The sequence below is a fragment of the Lynx canadensis genome, chromosome F1, assembly GCF_007474595.2.
Source record: "Lynx canadensis isolate LIC74 chromosome F1, mLynCan4.pri.v2, whole genome shotgun sequence".
NCBI lineage: Eukaryota > Metazoa > Chordata > Mammalia > Carnivora > Felidae > Lynx > Lynx canadensis.
Genome location: NC_044319.2, coordinates 56,133,907 through 56,158,851, shown reverse-complemented (window position 1 = coordinate 56,158,851; position 24,945 = coordinate 56,133,907).

The following is a 24,945-nucleotide window of genomic DNA, read 5'->3' as shown; positions in this document are numbered from 1 at the left end:
GTATGTATAATTGGACCAATGTATTTTCTTTCTGTTACACTGGTCTGTGTATTTATGTACCAGTACCACACTATTTTCACTATAGAGGTTTTATGGTATCTTTTCATGTTTGGTTAGGCTAGTCTTCATTTCTTGCTTTCCTTTTTCAAGGATTTCCTAGCTATACTTGCTTTTTTATTCTTTCTAATAAAATTTGTATTGTGATTTTGTAGCCCCAGAGGAAAAAAAACTACCTGACAGTATGTTTATTAAGATTATGTTAAATTAGGGGCGCCTGGGTGGCGCAGTCGGTTAAGCGTCCGACTTCAGCCAGGTCACGATCTCGCGGTCCGTGAGTTCGAGCCCCGCGTCAGGCTCTGGGCTGATGGCTCGGAGCCTGGAGCCTGTTTCCGATTCTGTGTCTCCCTCTCTCTCTGCCCCTCCCCCGTTCATGCTCTGTCTCTCTCTGTCCCAAAAATAAATAAACGTTGAAAAAAAATTAAAAAAAAAAGATTATGTTAAATTAATAAATTTAGGAAGAACTTTTATCTTTATGATGTTGACTATTATTATTCAAGAATGTGTTGAATTCTTCCATTTCTTCAAGTCTACTTCATGTTACCCATTGTATTTTACAGTGTATTACCTATGTAAAATTCAAATGTTTCTTGTTAAGTTTATGCCTAAGTATCTTATTTATTTTTATTTTTACTATTGCAAATGGGGCTTCTCTTCCATTATATCTTCTTTCATGGTTATGTTTTAATCTATGAAGTCTATTAATTTTTATAACGTTATAGCTTTCTGATTTACTAGATTTTTTTTTGTTTGCATTTATTTTCACATGATTCAGGTTTTCCAAATGTGTAGTCATGTCACCTAGAGGTAGACATAATCTTTTCTAGTCCTTATGTTTCCAACTGCCTTCTTTTGGCTATTTGCATTGGCTATTACATCTACACAATATTCAATAGAAATCAATGTAGTAGACATTGTTATCTTTTCCTAACTTTGTAGGTACAGGTTCTAGTGTTTTTTTATTAAATAAGATGCTGATCTTTGTGCTGAAGTGCACACACACACACATACAAATTAACTCATTCATGTTAAATTCATATATCTTCCATTTATATGTATATATTATATATATATATTACATTTATGTATATAATTGAATGTTTTTTTAATATTAATGAGTGCTTGTTAAAGTCATTATGTATCTTGCATTGATATATAGACAAATAATTGAATGTTTTTAATACGAATGAGTACTGAATTTTTGTCAAGTGTCTTTTCTCTGTTGAAGGATATGATCTCCATCTCTATTGGTATAACAGATTACATTAAGGGATTCTCTTATTTCAAATCATTCTTGCTTTCCTGGAGTGAGCATACTAGAATATGATGTGTTATTTTTGATTACTTCTTGTTGCTCTTTGCTGATATTTTTGCTGGGTTTTTGTATTGATATTCACACATGATATTGGTTTCTAGTTTCCTCTTTTAATGCAACCTTTGTCATATTTTTCAAATCAATGTTATTTTTATTTTATAAAATGAATTCAGAAGTTCCTCCTCATTTTCTATCCTCTGGAACTTCTGCAACTCTGGAAGTTAAGTAGAATTGAGATTTTCTTTTATTGAAAAGTTAGATTGAATTTCCCTGTGAATTCTTGTGGGCCTGTTCTTTACTCCTTGTTCATCTCTCATAATTGTTTAATATTATATAAACTTTCTGTTTCAACTGGAGAGTCTTTGGGCAAGTTATAATTTTCAAAACAAAAACTTCATTTCATCTGGCAGTCTCCACCACTCAGCTGGAAACTCTCCAACAGCAGTTATATGACACCAATTTGGTGTCCACCAAATCAGTTCGATTCTAAAAATAATATCATATTGTATACGGCTACGTGGAGTTAGCGCAGACCCTCTGGGTTAAGAGGCTGTGTCCCACAAAACTGTCCCCATTGGAGATGCCAGCTTCAAGTCCTGGGTCCTCAGGCTATTTGTAATTCTTACCAATTGTCTTGACTACATATTCAGAGGCTCCCATGACCCCCTCTTCTGGTTTGATAGTTCTGTAGAACCATCACAGAATTCACCAGAAATTCTGTAGTTATGATTGTAGTTTTATTATAAAAGATATAGCCAAATGGAAGATGCAGGTGGGTACAGAGCTTCTCTGCCTTCTCCAGGCAGGCTACCCTTCTGGCACATTGATGTGCCCACCACCATGAAGGTTCCTGGAGCCTTATTATTTCAGTTTTTATCCAACCTCTAATCAGGTGCTTGGTATTATTTCTGCAGTGGCCAGCCCCACCCTGGAAACTATCTAAAAGCCCACCATGAGTCAATTTTCAGCACATAAACTCAGGTATGATAAAAAGGAGCTCATTATGAATAACAAAGCATACTCCTATCTTTAAGGAAATTCCAAGGGTTTTAGGAGATCTGTGCCAAGAACTGGGGACAAAGACCAAATATATTTTTTTATTATACCACAGGGAACATACTTTGTATTTCTTTAGTGCCTAGCTAGTATTGTGCTTAGCACCCGTAGTAAGTGTACAATAATTATATACTAAAGTAGTGAATGCAAGAGTGAATGAGCTGCATTAGTGCCAATTAGTAAGGCTGTGGTTTATTGCAGGAAGGAACTTGAAGTAGCCTTTGTACATGATATTTGATAATGCTAACTCACTGAATTCCCTTATGGACCTCCGAAAAGTGCAGATCACTCCAAAGCCCTACAACCCATGGCCCTGAAATCCTGATTTAAGAAACACCAATGTGATCTTCTGGTCAAATCTTTCTTTGTAACTTATTAAGCCTACAGTTACATGAAAGCATGAATCCTGCCTTGAGTCAAGTGAGAAAATATCTGGGATGAGATCCAAACATTATTTTCTTTATTGCTTTTTTAATAACACAGGTACATTTTGAGAGTTTTTAATTGCATTCTCCCTAAAGATTTTTAAATCTGGATACAAATGTGTGTGTGTGTGTGTGTGTGTGTGTGAGAGAGAGAGAGAGAGAGAGAGAGAGAGAGAGAGAGAGAGAGGAAAAGATAAGGGAAGGGATCGATATGGAAGTAGAGAGACGCGCGCGAGCAGAGCGTGCTCGATCAGTCTCCCTTCCTTTTCTCTCCGTGCGGTTGCTCTGGGCTCTCGCTTATGCTCTCGCCTTCTTCCGCTCTCTCTTGGCATCTACGCTCTCTCTCTTCTCTCTCTCAGACTTGAGTTCTATGAAGATGCGGAGGAGAGAGGAAAACTCTCATATATTCCAATGGGGAAAGTTCTAGTGTTCAGATACAGACACTTGAGAATAGGAGCCAATTCAGTTTGACAGTCATACCTGATAGTCAGTTAATCCTGAACATTTTAATCATCTGGATTTTGTAATTCTGTTGTGTTCCATAGGAAAAGCATCTGTGTTATGTGAGAGATGAAACTTTGCAGTTTTCTCATGTTTTATTTTTTCAAGTCTGTCTTAGAATTTTTCCAGCTGGATGACTAATGCAGAGGGATTTTTCTCTTCTATTGCTATCGGCCTTATGTGAATTATTAATATATGTTTTTATTTATAATTCATTACCTTTAAAAAAGAGTCATGGATGAGCAAGACCCAGCTGTACTTGGGCTCACCAAATGTCCCCAACTATTTTTCAAAGTTTGAGCATATTCCCAAGCATGTTTCCATGAACATTTTCCCTTTATTTACAATCCCTTGTGTGTTTAAGGGAAATGTAAGCCTTATGTTTCTTTTTCATTTATACTTAACTCATCAAAATGTTTTGTAAAGCAATTTAAATGTCCAAGAAGATTTTTATTACTGGTTTTCTTAGAAACAGAAAGTCCTATTTTGCCAATACTAGGAAAGAAAAAAACCATATAAACCCAATGACTAAAGTTTGGTTCAGAATTTGAAACCAACAAAATTTGAATGGTTCTAAACTTGGCAAATCTTGCCCTAAATCACTTGTAGGAAATCTTCATTTGCTAACTACAGATAAGCAGTTACATCTTAGAACTGGTAATTGCCAGCCTTACTGCCCAATTTCCTTCTGCTCATATCTAGCTGTGAGCCAAACTGTAATATTTCAGAAAGTATAAAGGAGAGGGACAGACCGTGTGGGCATGTTACAGAATGAGTTTATCAACTACAACATTAGGATGGAGAAGATTTAAATTCTAGTTTGTGAAGAAATACGAAGAAACTGATTTTTTCTGTGTCTTTATAGAGTTTTCCATGGTAATTAATTAAAAGAATAGGATTGAGGTGAGTTTTAGAGGTATTTTATTTATTTAAAAATTCAAAATAGTTTAAAAAAATTTTAGCAGTTTTTATGTAGGTAGTCATAATAGCAACTCAGATTAATCTAGACTAGTCATTAAAGTAAGCAAATTAAGACTTCAGTTTGGCTACAGTGTTAACAGATTAAATGAGTATATTGGGGAATAAAATAGAGATGCATCCTGAGCTTCTGGGGGAGAAATGATACTTTTTATGAAACACTATTGATTTGCTCTTTAGTTTATTTGAATTAGTGAAATTGATTTTGATTTATTAAACATGGTACTTAAACAAGTAGGTCTATTCTTTCATAAATTTTGAGGTTTGGGTTTGTGGTAAGGCTAAGACCTATGACATCATAGAAAGAAAATCATATATATATGATTTTAAATCCTGGCTTATATGTTTAATGACTTTCTCTGATTTTCCCACCTGTAAATAGGAAAAAAAAATCACTTTTACAAGGTTGCTGTGCAAAGGGTCGAGCGTAGTACCTAAAAATTGGCAGGTGCTCAGTAAATGCAAGTTCTCTGACAGCATGAGAGCTCCCATGAATGGTGGTGTTCAAGCTTCAGTGAGACCATCCCCTGATGTAGGTGTTGTAAAAATAGCCTCAGAATTACCTGGGTTGGCTGGACTTGATGATTTCAAGGCTCTTTTCAACAACAATCTATTTTTTCCTGACTGCCCTTCACCCAGGGATGTGTCTGTAACTATTTTTTAAGTAAATGTGCCCTAGACCTACATAGCATCATCTTGACATATGATCTATAATCTAACAACTCCTTAACCAGCCCCTAAGTCATTTGAGAAACTGCATTTGCCAGTTTGACACAGTTTAACACTCCAAGTAAATAGAGTTTCTATTTTAATAAAATCTGAAAAGAATTTGTAAGGAAGCTTAGTGAAGTGGGTTCCCCTCTCAAAGACACATTTTGCATATTCCAGGGCTGGTAGGAGATGCTTGTAGCTCCCTGAGAAACTTTTATGTGTTTGTTTGGTTGGTTTTGGCTAGGATTTTTAAAAGCATGAGTTTGTTAAATATAAAACAAAACAACTTTCTTTATAAAGCCATGGAAATAGAACAGACTTTCAGAGGAAGCAGTACCAGGGCATCCATTCTGTACATTCATCGCTCCTTTACTGATACCCCTGGACAGACCTCGTAAGTCAACCAGTCATAGTCATTTTTTGCCTTTGAGCTCTTGCTAAGCCTCAAAGCACATATACTGAGTACTTCATTCCATGAAGTTCCTACAAATCTCTGGGTGCTCACAAGTAGACTTTGTGTTTTGGTTTTTTTTGTTTGGACTTTTGTTTTTAATCTAGGCTATTCTTTCCCTCATGATCTGTTTTAAGTCATTTATCTATCAACTTCATCCCCAGCACTATTGGAAAAATATATTTGTATCACTAGCTCTCTTTCTTATAAAAATTCTCAAAAACAGAAATTCTACAAAGAAATTCATCTCTGGCAATTGGCTTAATGTACTCAAATTGGCTGCCATGATGTGTCTATAGCATGAAGATACTAACGTGATCAGAGAAATTCTGCATCAGCCTTGGCAAGTGTCCACCTACTAACAAAAATATACTCTCTTGTTTATATGGAAATGAGAATTTCTTCACTGTTATACTTGTTATGTGAGATACAAGTCAACATGGCACTGACTTACTGTGTTGATTGTTTTTGACAAGTGGTTAGAAAAGTTTGATGAAAAAAACCACCTAACCATTAAAAATGAAAAATAACAAGAAACCATGAAGGAAAAGTGGAAAGTTTCAACTGCCTGAAAATTAAAAACTCAGTACCTCAAAAAAGACTAAAATCAAAGTTTAAAGACAAAAAGTACAGAAAGAAAGATTTATAATATTTAATGAAAAAACAGATATTCTTTTAAAATAGATCCTACCAATCAGTAAGATAAAACTTAATACCTCCCGCCAAATGGGCAAAAAATATGCATGAACGATTCACAAAATAGTTGATAGAAATGGACATTAAAGTCATTTAAAATGTTCAGCTTCTTTAATAAAATAATTTTTAACTGAAGGAACAGTGAGATTCATTTTCTCACATATCTAGTTAATAAACGTTTTGAAAATATGATGGTAACCAGTGTTGGTAAATGTGTCGTTAACCAGAGACTACCACACCCTGCTAGGGTGGGGGGAAACCTCTAGAACTTTTAGTTGAGAGACTACGTACCAAGGAGCTTTAAGAGCTCAGTCCTTTCAACTCAGTATTTAAAAGTCTAAATAAGTCTCCTTAGAAATAATCCAAGATAATAAAAAAATGAAGTTCAGAACAGTACTATACGCAATGGTGAAAAGTTGGAAACTATCTCAATGCCTAACAATAAGGGAATTCTTCAACATGGTCTACCCACGTAATAGAATACATACAGCTATTTAAAGTGACGTTTTTTACACTTTTTAGTTACAGAGACAATGATAGGAAGTTTAAATGAAAAAAAAAAATAGGTTAAAGAGACCTACTAGCTGACATTTATTTAATACTTGTTGTGTGCCATATACTTACTTATTTTATTTAATCTCCAAAATCACCTCAAGAAGTTGTGTGCTGTTTTTATCACTGCTTTGGGGTTAGGAAAGTGAGGCTCAGCAAGGTTAAGTAAGTTGCCCCAAGGCACACATGTAGAATGAGGCACAGGCAGGATTCTGTCCCAGGCAATCTGGCTGTGGTGGAGGCTGCATGCTTGTATCAACTCTCAGCCCTGTCTCTGGTCAATTTTCTAGCCATCAGCAAAACTATATGTGCATGTTTACTAAAAATGAATGTAAATATAGAAAGGAGAGTGAAAAAAAACATACTGGACTGGTAATAATGGTTATCTCCTGTGGCGAGATTTGTAACTTCTTTCTGTGTCTTTTATGTTTTCCAGAAATTCTAATATAATACGTACAACTTTTATATTTAAGAAAAAATTAATATCAAATATGAAAAGTGTAATTGTAGTATAACATGTGTGTAATTCTGAACACCACATGCTCATTCTTATACTTTAATTTTAGAGCAGAGAAGAAGCAGTTTTTCCATTTCCCTGAACAGAATTGAGTCAGGTTTGACAGCCGGATTGCAGAGGGTGGGCAGACGGGGGCGAGGCAGGCAGGGTTTTAAATCATGGCTATCTGTTTGTCATTAGGAATTGTTTTTCTTTTCCCCTAAGACCTAAATGTCTTTTAATTATAGGTCAACTGATTCTGTAACTGAAAAGTTGAGTAGCAGATTAAATACAGCCTGCTGTTACTGTAATGAGGACTGATTAGGATCTAAAACCGTTTTCTCCCTTGCATGGAAAAAAAGCACCAATTAGTATTAATGAATCACTGCTTGTAGGAGGCAGCCAGGTTTCTATTTTCCCCAAAATATGAGAATGACTTAATTTTGGCCAAGATATTTTGTTTCCTTCTTATTATTTTGTTTTATTTTTTAATGAAGTATTTGTATATAAGGAGTATCGGACGTTTTTAGGAATACTCTTTAGAAATGATTAGTGTAGGTTTAAATTTCTAATACCAAATACAAATGTACTGAGGCTGAAAACTAAGAGATTTTTGGTTGGTTGGGTTTTTTTGGATACACATCTGGAATAACCCATGTACTTTTATTTTGCTAGCTTGGTCAAAGGTGAATTTCATCTTAATTGAAAGAGAGGAAGATACCATTTGTCAGGAAGTGTTGAAATGGCCATGCCTATTTATTGGTAGTATGTGATATAAATTCTGTAAGCCTTTTTGGAAGGTAATTTGGTGTTTTTGTTGAAAAAACTTTAAAATGTTCATACTGTTTATGCGATAAAAGCGTTTGTAGAGATAGATCCTAACTAATTATAAACACACAAAGATTTATAGTTACAATGTAGAAAGCTGGAAAACAACCTAAAATGTTCAATTATAGATTCCTCTTACAGAGGTAGGAATTGTTTCTGGGTTGTTCACTGTAATGTTGCAAGTGCAAAGAACAATGCTTGTTACATAATAGATGGTCGATAAATATCTGTTGGATGAATGCAGAAATAATATGCAATTAATAAAAGTTATTTTTTCTGAAAATATTTAAGAGAAATAGAAAAAGACTAAAAAGGCAGGAAAAGCTATAGGATAGTATGATAGTAAGCTTATTTAATGTTTTGTTTTATTTTTTTGAGAGAGATAGAGTGTGAGCAGGGGAGGGGCAGAGAGAGAAGGAGACACAGAATCTGAAGCAGGCTCCAGGCTCTAAGCTGTCAGCATAGAGCCTCACATGGGGCTCGAACACACGAACCATGAGATCATGACTTGAGCTGAAGTTGGCGGCTCAACTGAGGCCACCCAGGCACCCCAATAGTAAGCTTATTTAGAAGTGAATGTATTTGTACAACTTGCATGCTTCTGTATTCCAGGGAACAAACATTGCGCAAGGGCATAGAACAAACTATGAACAATGGTTGCTCTGGGAAACAGGACTAGGGATGTGGGACAGGAGAAAAAGGTTTAGTTTCAATGTATAACTCTTTTGTATAGTTGGTACTTGATCTGTGCAATTTTAAAAAGCTAACTGAAAGTATATGTGTATTTTTCTCTATGCATGATATTTGCAGTTTAAAAGCCAAAGTTGAAAGCCCCACACCAAAATAAAAAACAAATTATTAATTTGTAGTTTTCTGCCTTGTGGAATTACTGTCAAATTGTTTCCTCATTATACTTTCTAAAAATATTTTCCAATCTTCTCAGTGAGCATTATTACATTGTAATAAGATTTAAAAGATATAAAATAAATAAAAAGACAGGCTAGATGGGGACAAATACTTTTCCTACAGAGCAATTTACTCAAACTGTGGGTTGTAATTCATGGTGTGGAGTGTGTGTGGGGGGAAGGTGGAGATTTTTATACTTGAGACTTTTGTGTCTTGACAACTAAAATTAATAGGGAGAGTTCTTGAAAACAAGAAGGTGTGAGAAATCTCAAGGGGCTATAGTGGAGGATGAAGAGGTAAGGGGCAGAAGAGATTGGGGAAAAAATGTTGTGTAGCTTGATTTGGATCGGTACCTCTGTGTCTCTGGTAAAGCAGCTCTTTAGGAACTCTGAGTCCTTTGCTGAGTGTTGGAACAAGCCTAGTAGAGTCGGGAAATGGGATGAAGAGATGGGAGTGAAAAGTGGAAATCTGGAGGCAGAATGAGAGCAACAGAAAGGTCTTTGGAGGCCGTGGCCCTAGGGGATGTACTACAGTATTAGTCCATTTGTTGTACATAAAGTGGTTTGCCAAACAGTCTCTATTAGTGTTTTTCTAAAACATTAGATACTGCATTGGAAACACACTGTTGTGCTTCTTTGCCCTGCTTGGAAGTTTAACATGATACCCAGGCAGGAGTTTGTACGCGTGGGTGGACCTGGGGAAATGGGCACCTTTATTCCCTCATGGGCAGCACTGCAGTTCATCAACAAAAAATGACAATGGTCTTTATGCAAACACATTGCTGGAAGTAAAAATACTCAGTGTCTGGAACGGTGACGATACATCAGGGAAGATGTGTCAGGCTTTGTCAAGGCCAAGGAAGAGCTTCATTGTCTCCTCCTCGCCTCTCCTTCCTGGCTCTGTTCAATGCACTTGTGCTTCTGCAAACCTCAGGAGCCGTTGGTGCTGTCACACCTGTATGTCAAGATGGGAGGGACGACAACTTTTATTCTATGTCTTGCTTGACCACTCTGAGGCACTTGTGCCATTGATGGCTCCCTCCTTCGTGAACTCCTTTTTGACTTCCTTGAATTAAGAGAGGTATTCTTGAGAGGTCCCACACTGGTTCTTTTCCCCACTGAAATGCTTACTCTGGGTAATCTCAAACACTGAGATGTAACTACCTCATCTCCTCGCAAATCTGCATCCCTGTCCTCATTGCTGTCTCGGTTCACTGCTCACGGTTCTAGATGCATACTGACACTGTGACCCAAATGCCTTCAGACATTCAAACTTAACCCTTTAAGATGGAGCCAGTTACCTTCCAGCAAATATGCTCCTCTATCTTTACTTCTCTTCATGAATGTAGAAAACATCCAACCAGTCTTTGAAGCTAGCATGCTAGAGTTTTCTTTCTTTCTCTCATGGCTTTCACCCACTGCCTTGCTCCAGCCCCGCCTGGAGCTCAGATACACCTGTATCTCACGAAACGGACTGCAGTCTGACCTCATGACAAACATTACAGCTTCCTGCCCCACAGCCTTTCTACAGAGCTTATGCTTCAACCCCACCGGACCTCCCTCTGGCACCTGAAAACATCGCATTATGCAATCACACATGATGTCCTTAAGTAAGTTCTTTCTTTTGCCTACTACTGACCTTTGCTGCTTTGTTCAGCTGATGAAAATATACTGATCCTTCCAGATCTCTGTCACTTGTGTCTTCTTTCTGAAGGCTTCCCAGACTTGCACTTCAGGAGGAATTAAATATGGCCACTGTTGTGGGTCTGCTCAGTGTGAGACAGAGCTCCATCACAGTGCACATCACATTGTACTTTCTGTGCCCCTGTTGTGTCTTTATTTTCCGTGATTCCATGAAAACCAGGATCAGGTCAACATGAGAGGCTTTCCAAAAATAGAAAGGAAAAGGAAAAACAGGTAAAAGTGATGAAAGTATATGAAAGATGTGAAGGACAGAGAATAGGAATCCGATGTAAGGACTCTGGGTATCCCAGGACAAGAAGTCAAATTAATTGGACCAGAAGAAATAACATAAATAAAGAAAATTTTGTGGAGCTAAAGCATGTTTGCCTGTGAAATCCAAAAGCCTCATACATTCTTGGCATAATTAAAAAAACAATTTGCATTCATGTGGGTAAAAATATAAGACAGCTTGAAGAAACAGAAAAATTAACTCTTCTGCTATGTTTACAATGTTTGAGGGGGGAAGTTTTTATCAACCTTTCATCCACAGCCAAGCGATCTGTCATATGTGAAAACAATAGAAAAATATCAGATATACAAGGGTTTGAAAATTGCTCATGAACATTTTCAAGATTTTCCTTACAATGTGTCTTAACGCTGCTGTAAGTGAAAATGGGGACTCAAAACAGGGGTTGGTGATAATATTATAAAAGGGCTTGGCAGATCACCCTACAAGACTCAAACCAGCATTAACCGACTGTCATCTCAAGAGCTGTAACAATAATTTATGTGGCGAGATCATGAATGACTAAACTGACCCAAAAGAGAACAGACAGCCTGGTAATGCCTTTTATTGTTGTACCTGAACAAAGATAAAACTAAAGCAGTTTCACTGAATGTTCTTTTTCTAATTAGGACAATGAACTGGTGATATGACACGTTTATCGCTGGTGTGACAGGAACTTCTCTCAGACAGAATTTATCTCCAGATTTACAGTTCTATTAAATAATATTATAATTATTTTAATTTTTTAAACATTTCTTTATTTTTGAGAGACAGAGAGAGACAGAGCACAAGCAGGGGAGGGGCAGAGAGAGAGGGAGACACAGAATCTGAAGTGGGCTCCAGGCTCTGAGCTGTCAGCACAGAGCCCGACACGGAGCTTGAACTCACAGACCGTGAGATCCTGACCTGAGCCGAAGTCACACGCTTAACCGACTGAGCCACCCAGGTGCCCCTACAATTATTTTCAATGCTGTGACAGACTGCATTTGTCCCCAAATCTACATTATTGTCCTTTTAGTCGCACAGCCTGACCATGGGCTCCAGACTCCCAGCCCTTGGGTATGGTTACATGACTGGGTTTCAGCAGTTGAATATGAGCAGAGGTGATACCTAACAGTTCCATGTTTGGTGCATATAAAACATGCACTTTTTGCTTTTTTGCTCACTCACTGGCTGAATTAGGAGAAATTCAAGAGTATAGAGGAAGACAGACCCTCAGACGTAAGGAAATTTTGTCCCTGAATGACTATGCAACAGAGTCTCTCATCAAACTGTTACTGAGTTAAGCCAATACCTGCAAAACACATAGGAGTAAGATATCAAACTGTCATTATGGTTGTGTGTTTTTCTTTCCACCTGTTATTTATATTCTATTTATCTATCTATCTATCTATATCTATTTTTTCCTCTCTCTCTCTCTCTCTCTCTATATATATATATATATGTACACACACACACACGTATATATATATACACGTGTATATATATACGTGTGTGTGTATATATATATATATATATATATACGTGTGTGTGTGTGTGTGTGTGTATATATATATATGCTGCAATAAGAGCCCATTCTTCAGGGCTCTTATCACAGAGCTAAGCATGTAAAAATTTAGTTGACATTAATGTATCTTATAACTTTTCATATGGAAGATTTATATTTTTCTGGATCTAGGTATTGAAACCGTACATCCCAATCTTCCATAAGATACCAAGCCTTACTTCACACATAGTGACAAATGTTGAGTGCTCTCTGTGGGAAAACACAGTTGTGGTTAGAGGTATGGTAGGAAACAAAAAGTTTATTCTGTCAGGACACTTATGTGCAACCACTAGGGAGACACCCAAGGAGTAAATAAGGAAATACACACGTAACATAATTTCAGGGAGTAATCACGTCTATGGGGAAAAAATAAAGCAGAGTTAAGGGGAGAAGGACTCATTTTGTGAGGGAAGGGGATTGTTTTAGGCAGAAGTTGTCTGAGCAGAGACTGGAGAAATATAAGAGTAGGTTCTGTGAATTCTGGTGGAAGAATGGCCTGGGGGCAAGGGAGCAGCCCTTGTAAAGTTCTTGAGGCAGAAAGGAGTTTGGAATGTTCAAAGAGTTGAATGAGTTCCAGCATAAATTATAAAAACAATGGGAGGAGATGGTTATCAGATAGACAGTGACTCACGGGCCCTAGCAGTGAGTTTGGACTTTATACTACATCACAGTTCCTTTACACATAAAACTTCATTTCACTGTCACAGCAAACCTGAAAGGTGTTAGTATATTTGTAGTTTCAAAAGGGGAGAAATAGGCTGGGAGAATGTAAGGATCATACCCCAAAGTACAAAATACAAGAGTCAGATCCAGATTATATCCTCAATCTGGTTGTCTCCAAATCGTGTTGTTCAGGTAACCACTGGGAAACTCTGTTTCCAGGATTTTGTCAAGCCCTTTAATGTGCCTAAATTGTATGTTATGTCTAACATGTTCAGGATTGCAAGCACGTCTGTCTTCCTTAATCACTCCCTGGTATTCTAGAGCATTCTCTCCTCTCCGAAGAAACTCTAAAGTTCCTTGTTTACACACAGAGTGAAGGAAATCTGTTGTGAATCAGTGATACCCAATTTCTTTGCTTGTATCACTGAGAGTATTTTTGGGATTTGGGGAGTTCTCTATAAAAACTTGTAAATTTTACATTTTTGTTTGAGTGCTATCTTTTTTTTTTTTTTTTAACCATATCCTGGGTTGTTTGATCTCCTTGTGATTTCAGTGCCTCCATGAGCGTTTCTGTCTAGGGTTTTCATAGCATGTAAGCCAAGCGGGGCTGCTTTATTGTTGAGCTCACAGAGTGGGGGGGGGGGGGGGCACCAGCACTCATATGAGGGTACTAGCAAATGAAGGCTCAATGTTATAAAGGTGACCTATAGGAAGGGACATTTTTCAGTACTTCAAGCTGAAAGAGAGGGGCTGGGAGAGAACAAAGCCTTCCCAGGAGACTCACAGCCTTCCATCTATGCTTACAAGAAAGTAACCTGTGCCATGGAATTTAATTTCAGCAAAGCAACACTATTTGGCACATTAAATAAGCTGTTCATTTGAATTGTACTGGTCCTGAAGTTCTACTGATTAAGTTAGTTCTGATTTTATAGCTGTGTACTACTGTAGCACTAGTAATTTGTATCTACCTAATGTTTGTATTAAGGAAGCACTTGATAAAAATAACTTACATCCAAATTGAGTTCTGCAGAAACATTTTCCTTTGAAAGAGGTTCACACGTTTCTCAAATTCAAGAAACATTAAAGTATCCATCACATGGAGAGGAGAGAAATATTAATTTTCTTTGGTAATTTTGTTAGTTAGCATCAGGACTGTATCACCAACATTTATGTAATTAATGTAGTGTGATCGAGATGATTTATTCTGATTGAACTGTGAGGATGTCCATTGTGGTGCTCTGAAGAGTGGTAACTAATAGAAACAATTTAAACGTTTATCATATGGGACTAATTAAATGGATGAGAAGCATTATATAATTGAGTATGTTTTATACTTTGAAATTATATCGTAGATACATTTTTATTGAATTGGAAAAAAGCTTGCCATATCTTAAAAAGACTAAACAACAAAAATGTACCTATGATTTCATCCTGTTTTTGTAAAAATGTGTTTGTGTGTGTGATGTGTACGTGAAAATCTATGCATGTGAAAAGATCTGAGAAAACATAGGCCATGGGATTTAGAGTGATCTCTGGGCTATGGGTTTATGAAATTCGGACTTTTCCTTTTTTGAATATTACCTGTATTTTCTAATTTCCCCGTACTGAATAGGCACTGCTTTTGCCATTAAAAATAATTTAAATTTAAAAATGTAGTATGTGTTATAAAAAATTATTCAGAATAACCGTATTATCTTGGAAAGAGGCACCCAAGAGAATTTCCATCAGATTACATATGAAACATTAAAGACTGGGTGAGGCAAAAGATGGTTCACAGATTTTGATAATTCTTTGAGAAATATGAAATAATACCAGAAGTATTCATTGGAAATAACAGGATGGGACATCACAAAACCACACCTGGGAATAACTTACTTAAACACTAAAATGTGGATCATTTCTTACAGTTCTGGGATATAATTCTACTCTTTTATCTTCCCTAAATGAAAATAACAGGAACTACTACAGTCAGGTTGCAATTTTCTACCAAGAATCTAAAGACTATTTTTTTTGAAAGAGTGAAATCTTAGCAATTATTTCCTGATAACCTACGGTTACAAAAAAATCCTAATCATTTATCCCTTTCATCATTCTGAGAAATAAAATGACATGTATAAATCCAAGAAGTCATGCTTAAAGTGACTATCCACTTTCTCTAATTATTCCTGTAAAAATTTCATAGAGTATAGAAAATTTCAAAGTATAAGCCAAAACATATATTTTTACCACCCAGGGAAAATTACTATTAATATTTTAATGTATATGCTTTTGCTCATTTTCATCCTTACATGAATTTTAAAAATTTGGAGATAGTAAACATGGCACTTTATAAACTAATTTTTCATTTAAATGATGCTCAGAGAAGTTTTATGTGTCAGAAACCTCTTAGAAAACAAGTATTTAATTTCCTAGTAATCTTTTATTAAGTAATCTTCAGGCTGTTGTACGGTATTTTAGTTTAGAATTTTACTATTATGATACCGAGAAGGTCATTTTTGTACAGGAAATTTTGACCATCTCATTAATTAACTTTATTAGCCTAAATTCCAGAATTAGAGTTACAGGGTCAATACGTAGACAGTTTAAAGATACTTACACATATTAACCGCTTTCGTTTTCCTCTTCGAAGACTATATCTGCTAATGCACCCATCCTTGTTGAATACACCCAAATTCTCCCTGCCCATGCCAAGTACATTGAAGAGAAAAACTCCTGGAGATTCTGCCTCAATTTCTACATGCCTCTGTACTTCATATTCAGACCTGAAGAGGAAACAAAACTCTAATAAATATAAGTTCTTACAGAGTTTTTTTGCTGTTCAGAAAGAATGATTGAAATACTACAAAGGAAAAATCTTCCCACCTCAGTTTTGCAGATGGCAGAAATCAAGTTTGACAGTTACCAGAGCTGACAACTCCTTCATGATACAATTTCTGAAGAAAATGGAACACAAGGCAGGGACCTCCTATCCGTTTGCATTTGACAGAGTCATTTTCCGGAGTACAATAACCATCCCAGGATATGCTCTTGAACTAAGTTAGAAATAAAGACCCCCAAGGCCTGGAAACCATTTAATTGCTATTCAAGCATTTCTGGCTGTGCTTGGAGACCCTCAGAGAGAGGAAAATCCCCTTATACACAAGAGGAGGGAATTGCTAGCTAACAGGGGGTGGGAGGGAGATGATTTTTAAAAATAAGAGTTGCCTTGGGATGCCGAAATGAAAACATTCAACGTGTCGGGTCAGCCTTTATATTAAATCATATGAATTTATAGTTTCCTTTTCAGAAGCAAATATAGTTTCCTACTTGTTTGTTTCTTTGTAACATGGAGTAAGAGAAAAAGTGCTCCATTCTCTGACCCTTGTCCCCTCCCCACCTCTGGGGGGTGTTCTGCTGTGTAGATATTACATCTTCACACAGAACTGTGACTTATATGTCACAGCCACCCCAAAAAGATTGGATTTCAGCCTTGCCAGCCATGTCCCTGCCACAGGGTTAGGTGTGGAGTAGATCACGTATTTGTACTGTACCCAGCAACTACACTTAAAGCCTTCAAGTGTTTTGACTATTCGATGCCTATCTCTGTTTGCAGTGTGTTCCCCACAGACCTGGGCCATCAATGGGAGCCGGTCTGCCTGTCTTAGTCACTGTTGTATCCACTACATAGAAATACTGTTGAACTGGCAGTGTAGACGAGGGCCTGTTTCCCATAATCTTACCATCACAGCAAATCCATTTTGGTTTTCAACCTTTGCCAATTTGATAGCCAAAAGTGGAACTCATTGTGCGATTCTGGTAAAGTTGAACATAAACTCATGTGTTTATTTTTCTTTTGTAATTTGCCTCTTTGTGTCCTTTGCCTAGTTTTTCAATGAAGTACTCCTCTTTTTCCTGTTGATGTAAAGGAACTTTTCTTTAAATGAATTAGGGATAGTAACCCTTTGTCTACCATATATTTTGCAAATACTGCACCCTCGGGATATTATTTATAGTGTTTTAAGTATAGAGATAATTGTAACTTTTTTTCCTCCAAAATATATTGTTTTCCTTTATGGTTTTTGCTTTATGCTTAGGAAGCACTTCTCTACCCCATGCCGGTTCTTTTCTGTTGTTTTTTTTTTTTTTCTTTTGTGGCTTAATTTTTAAAATGAATCCCACTCACTACATTCAATAAAATGTTGTTTTAAGAACTTTAATATTTTGCCTTCAAATAATTTAATTTGTGCAGTTGAATTTTTCTATTTTCAAGCTTGCTAACCTTCAAATGTCATGGTGACAAGCAGTCCATACTTGAATGTCTTTTTATTAGCCCCAAATTCTAAGAGGAATAACCCGAATAAATATTTCTGAGTCCCCGTATGACTTCTTGCATTGAGTCACTTCAGAGAAGCCTTGAGAAATAATGCAGATTTGTCCTATAGTTTTCCTTAAGGGATTTAAGGCAGGATTTTACTCTGAACAACATGAGGAAAGCTTCTTAGAAATTCTCTTTGGCTGTTTTTCCCTTTCCCCAAAGTTCCATACTCATAGTGGCCCCTAAAAATATCTACCACAGTTGTTCTTCTTCAAATAATCCTCTCTGCTTTTTGTTTCTTAGTTGTCCTGTCTCTGCTTTTCTGAGTCTAGATGCCAGAAAATAAATTTTCCATTCTGCTTCCCACTGACTATCTGGAGAAGCAACCTGTCTTTCAGATTTTATGTGACAAAAAGAAAAGATGTCACAGCAATCCAGAATCCTTCCTTTTTAGAAAGTGGATGGAGAATTCCAGGTTTTAGTTTGCACATAGGAAGCTTGGAAGTCACCATTCTAACAAGTAAAAAGCCAAACAGACTGAAAATCAACATTTTTTTTTTAGATTCATAAGAGAGGGGAGGACACAGGGCAAACCACTTGTCCCCACGGTTGGAGAGACAGATGGGCAAATACAGGGTGCCTTGGCTACTCAGAACAGAAACCACGTCAGGAACCAGAAACCTGAATGGTCATTGACGAGTTGCCAGAGGCTTGGTGTGGACACCTTTGAGAGTTAAAAACGGCTTCTAGTCACAGGAGGGCCCACAGTATTGTTAAGATTTACCTCCCGGGGCTCTACCAGATTCCCACAATAAATACAAAAGAAGAATCTCCTAGTACATCCAGCAGGTGGAGGGGAAAAGAACCATTCTGAAATATACCCGTGCACTCTGTTTTCCCCTTAAGGGAAACTAGTTAACCAGAGCCTAACCTGCTGGGGTATTATCAGAGGCTAACTGACACAGAGAAGAGGAATGCCCAACTCTAGCCCACTCTGGCCATCCTGTGCCACCTAAGTTCACAGTTCAGAGGCGAGGCTCACTAGAGGACAGAGACCTAATCATAGGACTAGAACACTTTCCCTCCCATGTTAACACCAAGTTACTAATGCCTATTTACAGCAGTTCCCTTGCCCAGTCCTTTATTTCTTGCTAGCAAGAAAAAATTACAAGGCATACCAAAAGACAAAAACGCCATTTGAAGAGGCAGAGCAAGTAACGGAGCCAGGTATGGCAGGAATGTTGGAATTATCAGACGGAGAATTTTAAACAATGATGATCAATCTGCTAAGCGCTCTAATGGGTAAAGCAGCAAGAACAGATGGGCGATGTATGCAGAGAGACAGGAAGGGAGGGAGAAGTTGAGAAAGAGAAAACCCAAAGATACTGACTCTAATAATTTTTGGTGCTATCACAACGTAAAAGTTACCGTTCTTACATAGCTGATAATAGTAATTTAATGCCACCTATGGTGACAATGGTAATGCTCAGCAATTCTGCATACTAAATCAGACATAAAGTCTCTTTACCTCTAATTCTCTTACAATGCCCTTTACTACCCTCTTCCTAAAGGAAGACTTTGACAATACATTTCTTGATCTGCTTTTGTTGCATTCAAAGGTGACTTTGCTGATGGCCAACAACCACTCCCCACCCCCCCCCCCCACACCCACCCCAGCAGACTCAATGAGCACCTTTGATCTATAATATGTGCCTTTCTTCCAGGTAGGTGCAAGGTGAATTCCTTGAGTTCAGGCCAGATTTCAGCCTCCAGTCCAGGCCCTTTTATGCAGGGCACAACCTACATAAGGATCCAGAGTGGCAGGGATCTTGATGCCTTCTACTTCTATGTAGAACGTGATGATGAAAAGTGGTAACAGAAGGCAACCATCATCTTCATCCATGAAGCCTCTGTGCCAGTTCATTGAGCTGGATGAACCATGGCTCTGATAAACAGTTTTGGGTGTTCATATTTTATAGAAGGCTGATGCTTTGAATGAATTAAATCATCATTAAAAACCAAGCTATGCCATTAGGTCCTCCTTTTCTTTAAACACATAACTTAAAAAAAAAGTTTCTGGTTAGCAAAGTATAACTTTTGTTTCCGTATGCCTGTATCAAAACATTTTTTGATATGCTTTTATTTGGGAGACTGAAAAAGTCTATATTTACTTATTATTAAAAAAAAATTTTTTAATGTTTATTCATTTCTGAGAGAAAGAGACAGAGCACAAGCCGGGGAGGAGTAGAGAGAGAGGGAGACACAGATTCCAAAGCAGGCTCCAGGCTCTGAACTGTCAGCACAGAGCCCCATGAGGGGCTCAAACTCACAAACCATGAGGTCATGACCTGAGCCAAAGTCAGACGCTCAACCAACTGAGCCACCCAGGCACCCCTATATTTATTTTTAATTAATGTTATATGAATTAGAGCTTTTTTCATATTAAAAGTACAAAAAGAAATGCAATAAAAATGTTCCTATTCTTGCTCTCTAAGGGAGATATGTACCTGGAACACTGTGATTACACACGTATCTATGGAAAGCATGCTCCTGAGACTAGTTAACAATACCTAGCCAACCTGGAGCTAGGGTCTGGCTACTGCGTTCCCTTAATTCAAAGTGAATTTCTTTGAGGCACCTGGGTGGCTCAGTTGGTTAACCTTCCAACTTCGGCTCAGGTCATGATCTCACGGTTCGTAGGTTCAAGCCCTGCATCAGGCTCTGTACTGACAGTTCAGAGCCTGGAGCCTGCTTTGGATTCTGTGTCTCCCTCTCTCTCTGCCCCTCCTACTCACATACTGTCTCTCTCTCTCTCTCTCTCTCTCTGAAAAGTAAATAAACATTAAAGAAAGACATTTAAGGGGTGTCTGGGTGGTTCAGTTGGTTAAGCATCTAACTTCAGCTTAGGTCATGATCTCACATTCTGTGAATTCGAGCCCCATATCAGGCTCTGTGCTGACAGCTCAGAACCTGGAGCCTGCTTCCTATTCTGTGTCTCTCTCTGCCCTCCCCCGACATGCACCCTGTCTCTTTCTCTCAAAAATAATAAACATGAAAAAAAATTTAATAAAAATTTAAAAAGACATTTTAAAAATAAAGTGAATTTTCTTGGCTACTGACTCCTATCAAGTCTCTTTTACTTATGATTTGAATAGACTTTGTTTTTCAGGATCATGTAGTCCCAAACACTTGGTAAGTCCTCATGGAAACGATATTCTAGATCCCTCCAATTTCATCTTCCATAGCTTTGGACAAAGAGAACATGGAGGCTGTTGGGCAGACACAAAGGAGACCTAGGGGGCGCACGTGCCACCTGGGCAGTGAGGAGGAGATGGCAGCGGAATGCACTGCATGTTTGATGGGCTTGGCAATGAGGAACAAGCTAAAAGGCTTTCTTGCTTGATTATCGTAGGACTCAGTGGTTGTGTGTGTGCCAAGATGAGAGCCATTTCTGTGCTTCTATCCAAATAACCTTTCCCGCGGGCCACATTTTCGGTCTTCACCTTATTCTGCTCACTGATGTCTTCATGGCTGTTTGTGGGTCCTTTGAGGCAACAGAGTTCTTCAAACCCTGGCTGATGGTTATGGCAGAACTACTGGTTAGCAGTGCCTGATGAGCTGTCTTTCCTACTCATCAGTAAAGATAAAATCATCCCCATTTAAGGATGAAAGGAGCATTTCAGACTTTAAGTTATATGACATTTTATTCCATAAAAGAAATTTTATCATCTCAAGGCATTTATTAATATAAGAATTAATATTATCAATCATTTTCTGTACTTCTCTCACTCTGATTCTCAAGTTGGCCCACTCTTTGAGAGAATTTGCATTGGATTCATTTAAGGACAGGTATTGTGTTTGAATGTCTGTGCTAGCTTAGATAGTTACAGAGAAACAAATATCAGAGAATAATTCATTAGGAAGAATATTGAACTAGGTATCAAAGGACATTAGCTCTGATTCTGGCAGAGTCTCTAATGAATTTTGAGAAAGTCTTTGGACGTCTCCATTACAATTGCTTCATATATAAAAGGAGGAAAGGAATGCTTGCCTTACCCACTTCAGAGGCTCATCCTGAGAATCTTAAATGTGAAAGTACATTTGCAAACTATAAAGCTTCCTTAAATGCATGGTTTTCTTATTAAGAGGCCCTCCTACCTCCCTACCTGGGGAACCTTTAACAGAACCTCCCTTCCCCCACCCATCACGGGCACTTCTGCTGCTCTGTTTAGAGAAACACATTTTATGGCGGCACAGATACAGACATGGATCATGGGGTCACTGCTGTGTTTCCATTACAAACACACAGGCTTCAGGCTTCAGCCCTTTCCACATGCTGAACTTCATCGGAGTCCCATGTGTTGAGAGCCTTCTGGAAGAGACCCAACAATTACAGAGGAGTGTACCATACAGACTTGGCCTGAATGTAATTTCTGCCTGAACTTTCTGGGGATTGTTATGGGGTCCCATCCTGCAGTCTTTCAACATGAGAAACTCTCCTGGGCTTGGAAGGTTTGGAAAATCTTCAGGGTTGAGGAGTACCACCTGTAGGATTGAACATCAGGGAGGACCCTGTGACCAGAATGGACCTTAAATCTCATTTCATGAGCCTGCTGTTTTTCTGTGTCTGTGTGGCCTCCTACTTGAAATAAATAAGCAAAGGATATAGTTTTAAGTACAGTGGTTTTCACACTCCTAGGGCTGATTTTTCCTTTGCCTCCCCAGGTTGATGGTAGTAAAAGAAATGGATCTAAATGGATTTTGCAGAGATAGTCAAAAAGTCATGCCAACTTGGCTTCTTTTGTACAGTAAGTACAGTATAAAGTAGCTGCCAGATAGAGAAGAGAGGACCCCAAGTCCATTATTGATTACTTGAGCTCCTCTTGAGGGTCAGCCAACCACAGCTGCACATATTCCAACACCCAGAACATGACCATGGAGTATTAGGGGCACAGTACACAATATTCTGCCAAAGCAGAGGTGTAGAATGAATAGTAGAACCAGGACTCTATGTACAAGTCAGGTTTCCGTGAATGTGTCTCTTTTGTCACATTGTTGTCCAGTGTCTTTATGTGGTGACATTATAGAATAGACTCACAGACCCAGAGAAAGGCTGGGAATGAAAATGAAGTTAGTGATATTTATTTATTATCTTGTGGTGACCCCAGTGTTGTCATTATTTTGATAGTCAGCATGGAGAGGCTGACACCAGGACCCCTGGTCCATCCTCTGCCTTAAGGCATTGTTCATTCATCTTTTCAAGGTGTCTACTCTGCCTTGTATAATGACTGCAAATTCTAGGCACTCTGTCTCTCTCTCTCTCTTTTTTGATAAAATTATAATCTCCTTTAAAAAATCAGTAAGCCAGTAATTTCCATGGGAAAATGAAGCAATTACATTAAAACATAATCCTCAAAGGAGTACATGGCACCCGAATTAGGGGGTTTGTCAGGAGACCCTCTATTCAGTCAGGAGTGAATAGGTAACTCAGTTCCACAGGCCAAAGATTGGTAAAATTTCTGTACAGAATCTGGGCAAGATAGTAACTATTTTTGGGTTTGAGGACCATAAGTGGTCTCTGTAGCAAATGTTTAACTCCCCATAGTAGCACAAAAGCAGCATAAACAATGCTTAAACAAATAGATGTGGTTTTGTCCCAATAAAACTTTACAAAAATATACTGAGGGACAGATTTGGCCCACAAGCCATAGTTTACTGACTTCTGTCATAAATTACTGTGCACAGTGATACATATGTGGACAATAAAAAAATTCAGCAGACAGTAATTGGTGCCTATTGTGTGTCACGGTAGATACAAAAATGAATTAAGACTCAGTTTAATGCATACGTGTTATCTTTTTCTGGCGTCTGGCAGGGTGGGATCGGGTCATCTCTGTCAGAGTGTATCCCAGCATGCTTGCCTTTCATCACCACCCATGGCCAGTGCCCTTCCCCTGGACTGCATTGACCCTCTGTGCTTTGAGGGTAGAAAATGGTGGTTTCATCCCCGAACAAGATAACAGAATTATATTTAGCTTCAGCTCACACTGTGTGAGGCATTCTCACAGGCCTTATCTTTACTCTCCAGAACAATCCAGTGTAGTAAACTCCATTATTCCTAATTTACAAAAGAGATGATATGGACCCAGAGAGGTTAAGCCATATCCCCCATGAATTCTATGCGGGTTGGTACTAGAGCTGGGGTCCAACCCAGACCGCAACAACTTTCCACAGATGTCCTACATGACAGATTTTTCTTGAGCATAAATAGTTTATTTTGAACAAGAGGAAAAAATACAGAAAACATCTTGAATCCAAAACTGGGAGCTGAGAGGAGGACAACTGGGTGTCCAAGACCACTTTTAGGGTGGGTTTTTGTTTTGTTTTGTTTTGCTTTGCTTTGTTTTAACATTAACATTGTGGCTATGTGCTGGAATAGGGCACGCATTCTTCATTCTTTTTTCATTACATGAGAATTGTTGCAATCATTATGCAAAACCAATAAAGGGAAAACTTTTCAAAAAAATGTCATTTGGCAGGCAGTGCCCCGCTGAGGAATAGCCCAGGTCTCACGGGACAACAATATGCATTTTGTAAAATTTCTTAAGAGACAATTTATGGTTTTGAGAAAACACAACAGGAAATTGAATTAAAAGGAGAAACATATTTAAATAATGCTCAAGTGATGACATAACTAACCAAAGTCCAACAATCACAACCTAGAGTCAGGCATTGTTAGCGGCAAGACTTTTCTGGCATTGGTTGGTAGGGTCCTTAAGTGAAGAGAGATGTTCTATTATTTAATTGGTACTGCATCACAACTTTTGCATAGACAAAAACTCATTTCTTAAATTGGAAATTTGGCCCTCATTACCAGGCTTCTGCCATATTTTTAATGAAAACAATGAAATATGACCTTCCTCCTTACACCATAAATTTTGATGCCTGTCTCTGGATTGGCAGAGCTTTACCCTGGAATGAATCTGGGGTATGTCAAGTAAATGTTCTTTTTTCCTATTATCCCATACTCAATACCTCTTGGGAATTTAGGGATTAAAAACAAACAAACAAACAAACAAACAAACAACATCCATTATAAAGAAGCACAGTTTCTATCACAAATAATAATAAAAAAAATCAGAAGTCATTTGCCATCATCAGTATTAAATACACACATACTTTTTTTTTTTCTAGTAAAAAAAGTGTTTCAAGAAAAGAAGGTGGATTCCTAATTCAAACCAGTATGCCACATCTACAACTTTCTATTAATTTTTATCTGGTTTTCCAAGATCCTTGATGAGCAGAGGGTAAAGGGGAGAAATCATGGACACTTATGTAAATTTAAATTTTGAGTCTTTACTCAGCCCTTTCTGAAAGAGAGTCCTTTTCATTTATTAATTATAGAATAATACTATTACATATGAAGATACAGATTTTTAAACTTTGTGTCCTATTCTCTATTCTACAACTTAATTGTGTAAGGTAGCTTATAGCCTCTATTT